We start from the raw sequence: 6195 nt of genomic DNA on the forward strand, positions 1-6195 counted from the left end.
TATTGTGTCCCCCAAAATACAGTGGTTCAGGTAATGTAATATATTTATTTTGCTGTATGGTGTGTAGAATCTATAAGTAATTTTACTAAGCTCTTTCTGGGTCTTTATGCTCTGGAACCTGGGTCCCCAATAGGTCAATAGTTGGTCTCTAACCATTGACCTCTCACGTGTTTGCTTCCCTCAAGGTCCTCTCCCATCCCCACAGCTCCCTGGATTCCCAGCAACACATGGGAGGAAGTCAACAGCCAGCCACCGCCACAGACAGCAACTCATACTTTCAGCGGCCTCATCCATCCCACTTCCCAAGCCTCACCCACAGTCCTAAGTCCTGGGGAATTTCAACAGTAGCATCTCATATGAAAAGGCCATCCCCACCCTTACCCCTAACTCTATAGTTATTGTAAAGTCTATCCATTAGGAACTGTGTTCTTGAGAGGCAGTATGGTTGGGACCTGTAGCCGAAGGAGGGGAAGAGCAGTACCAGACCATTCCATACCTTACCAACCAAGCCCAGAGTCTGCTATACTTGTTGTACCAACACCTGGGGTGACCACTACATTTGCCACATTGGGTAGCAAATGTATGTTTACTTTTTTGTCTCTACCATGACTTGTGAGCTTTAGATGCGCAGGAGTTCATACTAATATCAGAAAATAAAAATAATATTAAGTAAAGTGATCCTTCACTACAGACTGTTTGAGAAGTATTATGCTAAGTATGTGCACGGTGCTTTGGCCCATGGTAGTCACTGAGTAAATGTTTTTAAATAAAGCCCTGATATGCTTTTCTTTACAAAAATAAATTCCTGCATTCCCTAATGATAGAGAGTTCCTATTAAAATCACAAGGCATAAAAACTTTCCAATAATAGGTAGCCGATTTGAGGATAAATGTCTAACTAAAAGATTTCTCCTACAAAAAGTATCCCACAGGGACACTCTTCTTCTGTGGCTCGCTCTTATTCAAGCAATACTCAGAAGTCAGTAAATATGGTTTGCATGAGATTCTGCATCTCAGTAGAACTTGGTGTAAATTACAGATTGGAGGTTGAACTCCACTACCTTCGTGTTTTATTTTCTCCATTATTTCCCCCCTAATTTATGTCATGTTTTCTGTTGTAAATGAAAGAGATGCTAGCCTGTGTACCAAAACATAGCAAACATACCAAAACAAAGCAAGATGATAAGATCCAGAGGGAAGTACTGCTTCCTTGGAATGCCTTCATCTCATTCATTCTTATAACATGTCAGAAGTATAGTAAGTCTCCCCTGCCATAAATAAATTGTATGTCATTACTCAGAAGATTTAAGCTCTGTTGGATGTCTCCAGTCATTCCCTAACTGCTGTTAAACTTATGGTTAATGTCATATGGTTTGTTAGCAGCTTTTTGTCTGGTATTGTTCTGAAGTTGTTTCATGTGGGAGTACCCTGTCTTCCCAAATAGATTGGAATAATTGAAAGAGCAGAGGACCAGCAGTCAAAAGAGCTGGTTTCTAGTTCTCGTTCTGCCACTCTGAGCATTGTGACCCTGAATCAGTAGCTTAACATCTCTGAACCGCAGCCTCCTTAACTGTAAATTGAGGATGGCAGACTACATGCTCTCTAAGGTTCCTCCTACCTCTGACAGTCTGTATTTCTATGACTGTGAACTCCTCGAGGGAAGGGTTCTTATACTTCTGTACCCAGAATCTGGAGCAGTGCCTAGAATGTATAGTAGGGCCCCAATACATATTTATTGAATGAATGGCTGAATGCATCCCTCACAACACAGACCCCAGAAATGGCTCCATAGGAGATTCTCAAGAAATATTTGTTGATTCATCAGTGCGCTTCTTAATCAAAGTACTGTGTACAGATGTAGAGAACAAATGTATGGACACCAAGGGGGGAAAGTGGCAGAGGGGCGTGGGGTGGTGGTGGTGGTGGGATGAATTGGGAGATTGGGATTGACATGTATACACTAATATGTATAAAATAGATAACTAATAAGAACCTGCTGTATAAAAAATAAAATAAAATTCAAAAAAACCCCAAAAAACAAAGTACTGTGTGCAACATTTAAAATCTAATTTTTCTCCTAACGAGAAGCACAGTAATGCTTGTTGTAAGCAATATTGCAAGAGTGGAGATATAAACAGACATACTTCTGTTGTATTTTATCTCCAGAAATCTAAGTCAGAGACTTTTGTAATTAAGTCATTAAAATTTTTAAATAACTGACTGTTGACTCTTTAAGATTGTAAACTACTAAAGGTAAGAGACTATGTTTACCTAAATCTTAGTGTATGGGGGTCTAACAAATTATTATATTGTTTGGAAATTATGGTAATAAACTTTTGGGAGTGTTTATTATTAATTTTTCCCTGTTGAAAACCTGTGTCAATCCTATCTATGGAAATCTTTCTGAAATGTATTACATATTTCCCTGCCTTAGTAAACAAAGTATGTGAAATCTAATCTAATCTATTCTTGATGCTCTGTTATATCTTATTCAATTTTTGTACTATGTTACGAATCTACAGAAATGGTGAGACAGTGGGCTGAGTCTGCACTGGGCCTACTACACATCATGAAACTTGCTTTCTTAAAAACAACAACAGGAATCCCCTGTAATGATTTGTCCCTTCTTCTTTAACATATGATATAGAATGCATAGATGCATGCCCTCCTGCATTAGTCTGCTTTTTACAAATTATAATTCTGGGGTCAAAGGCTAAATTAGCCCTTCCTGGGATGTTCCTCTGGTTTTAGCACTAGTAACTTCAACCTCTCAGTCGATTTCAACCCACTCTCCGGTTTACTTGCTTTAACTTATGTTGCAACACAGTGATCACAAGAGTCCGCTCGGCATGGTGGAATGGGCATAGGTTGCAGAGTTCGATAGTCCCAAGTCCAAATTTTAGCTCTATTACTTACTAGCTGGGGGACCTTGGACAAGCCGCCTTACCTGGCTGAGACTTCACTTACAAAATGAGGATTAAAAGCTTAACCTCGGTTGATAAATGGATGAATAGATAGATCCATGTGATAATACAAGTATAATACAATGCTAATTGTAGAATATAGGTAGTCAGGATACTAGTGTCCACTATAATATTCTTTCAGCTTCTCTATATGCTAGGAAAAATATAACCTTGAAAGGTCTTTGAGAGACTAGAGATAAAATAGGTAAAGCTTCTGGCACGTTGTAGGTATTCACATTATCCTGTGAACCTTAAGACTATTTCTTTTTTTTTTAAAGGAATTCCTTTATTTTTATTATTTATTTATTTTTAGCTGTGTTGGGTCTTCGTTTCTATGCAAGGGCTTTCTCTAGTTGCAGCAAGCGGGGGCCGCTCTTCATCGCGGTGCGCGGGCCTCTCTCTATCGGGGCCTCTGTTGTTGCAGAGCACAGGCTCCAGACGCGCAGAGCTCAGTAGTTGTGGCTCACGGATCTAGTTGCTCTGCGGCATGTGGCATCTTCCCAGAGCAGGGCTCGAACCCGCGTGCCCTGCATTGGCAAGCTGACGCTCAACCACTGCGCCACCAGGGAAGCCCAAGACTATTTCTTTTAAAGGCCATCAAAGCCAGGTTTGTTTGTTTGTTTGTTTGTAATAAGCATTAATTAATTTTTTATTACCAACGTTTGTAGAACAGTCACTATGTTCTAATTACTGGTGACATAGTGATGAGGGCAAAATTTTTGCCCTCATGACCCTTATCCAGTTTTGTTTCGGTTGTGAGTTCATTGCCAGGTTTACCACGATGCCAGCATTGGGAACGCCAGATTATCAAGGTTTCACATGATTCATAAGTTTGAAGGGGGCATATGCTCTCAGAGGGTCTCCTTTAACTTCACAGTCTTGGCCCCAGCTCAGTCCTCCTTCAGCCTCCCTTAAAACAGGTCCACGTGGAGGGTATAAGAGCTAAGCAGTGTTCAGTGATGGCCAGAGTCCAGCAAGAGACCTGCCACAGGCCCAGGAATTCTCAGACACCGATTTGCCTTTCCATTTCCCAGGGCTTAACCTCTGTCGTTTGGCCTCCCCAATTACAATTACATTTCCAGACCTTTTTTTTGGCCTTACCCTCAATTCCCAGCCTTGGTAATGGCTCGTATTTCCTGGATGTAACTACAGGAGCTCAAATTCACTTCTGAAAAAAAAGTTTTCAAACTTGAGCTTGCAACCAGATCTACCCCAGATTTAAACTTCACAGTCATACTCACATACACTCATACCATTTCTAATTTACCATTGTAGGGAAATATCATGCTGTATTTACTTTTCTTGTTTTCTGTTTGATACTAGGCAATGAATTGGCTCTTCTTCAGAGGAAAAAGGCCAATGATATCCTGACAACCGGAAACAATGCCAGTCCCTCGGCTGATAGTCTGCATGTGGAGGAACAACATTTACCCCGCAGATGGAAGGGAAAGTTCATCTTCCTCGGCATAACTGCTCCTGTGGCAAAAAGGTCATTTAATCCCATGCAAGCAGCTAGATAAGATGAAAATATAAAGCAGGATTCTGTGTGCTTCTAAATCACCTGGGGTTTATCAGATGCCCCTACACCACTCAAGGATGGGAAAGCCTGGGACAGTTAAACAGACACATCAAAGAATGAAGGATGGATTTGCCTATTGTCCTTTTGTATATTTTCACAGAGGTGATTTAGTTCTTGACTCTAAAATGAGGAGAACAACAGGTTATCTTTCTATGAACAGTTGTGTTCACAACTGAAGCAGCCATGATTCTGAAATCCAGGGAGAAGTTCTCTCTTTCTCACTTTACTTTTGCTGCAAATAGAACTTGTAATATTACTGATTACTTTAACACATTCATAGTGTCATTAATACTAAAAAAAAAATTTAAGCCTGCCCAGTTTCCTTATCCCTATGCTAATATTACTGTGGATTCTCAAAACTGAGGCAATATATCCATTCATACCATTTTTCTGTAGAATTTGATCTTCGGGGGTGTTTGAATCCAACAAACAGGGATTAAAGTAACGTTAACACACAGTGCAATTGTGTGACCTGACAACAAACCTCTTGATCTGAGAAGGAAGGGTCAAGTTTTCCGGACTACCTGATAATCCCAGTTAAATTGTCTCCTTTTAGAATCTCTTACATTTGTTTAAGACTTCATTCTTCTTACAAAGGGCTTCCCCATACCTTATTTGGATTGTTCTTCCCAACAGCCCTCTGAGATAGACCAGGCATGCAAATATTATTACCCCCATAACATTGATGAGAAAACCTCTGAGATTCAGAGAGTAAAGTGATGTTCCCAAGGTCACACAGCAGGTCAGCAATGAAGACAGGACCATAACCCAAGTCATACACCTCCAATACCTCCCAAACTAAAAAATCCCAACAAGCCATGTGGCAGTGGTTTAAAACCTAAATGTCATAGGCAAAAACTTTTGAATGTTATCCAGATGTCTTTGAAAGCCTCACGGGAATCAATACTCACCTTAAAGAGCCAGGCATGAAAAATGACATGTTATGAAAAACATGCCAATTTGGGATTTACTAGATGAGAGAGAAAAGTTGGGGACAACAGAGGCAGGGCCAGGTTTCAAACAGAATATTTCTTGTGCTCTTCGATTCACTGCAAGCAATGACCTTTGCACAAGATAGAAAAGGTACAATGCTGGCAGCAGAAAAGTGAGTTTGTGTCATATAATTCACTCAAAATTTGTGAAGAAACTGGAAGACATTTTGGAAATCACCCCTGCAGTTTGATTTTTTTTAAATGTTTATTTATTTATTTATTTATTTAGGCTGTGCCAGGTCTTAGTTGCGGCATGCAGTCTTCTTAGTTGCGGCATGCGGACTCTGAGTTGCAGCACGCATGAGGGATCTAGTTCCCCGACCAGGGATCAAACCCGGGCCCCCTGCATTGCGAGTGCAGAGTCTTACCCACTGGACCACCAGGGAAGTCCCTGCAGTTTGATTTTAAATGTTTGGAGAACCTTTTCTTCCTTGTAAGTGAAAAACCTAAGGTGGTTCAGGGGAAGTCTCTCTGTTCTACTTTCATCATGTTATCAGTAAGGTAAATGAAGAAATCAAATTAAGGCCACATGAAGTAGCCTTTGAAAGCATCTGAATTGCACTTCCTCGTGCCAGCAGAATTTGACAGCTAATTATGGGGACCATAGATGATACAAAACTCAGAATTTCTCAAAATGTAGTAGTAACGCCTGGGTAGGGAGG

General features: G+C 40.5%; 1 non-coding gene across 1 annotated transcript; it reads right to left on the bottom strand.

The window, feature by feature from the left end:
* Positions 1 to 5846: 5846 nt before the first annotated feature.
* On the bottom strand, positions 5847 to 5919 carry TRNAA-CGC (transfer RNA alanine (anticodon CGC)). The gene has a single exon. It is a non-coding gene; the product is annotated as a tRNA-Ala (tRNA).
* Between the last annotated feature and the right edge of the window lie 276 nt (positions 5920 to 6195).

Source organism: Balaenoptera acutorostrata, chromosome X (assembly GCF_949987535.1).
Source record: "Balaenoptera acutorostrata chromosome X, mBalAcu1.1, whole genome shotgun sequence".
Lineage (NCBI taxonomy): Eukaryota > Metazoa > Chordata > Mammalia > Artiodactyla > Balaenopteridae > Balaenoptera > Balaenoptera acutorostrata.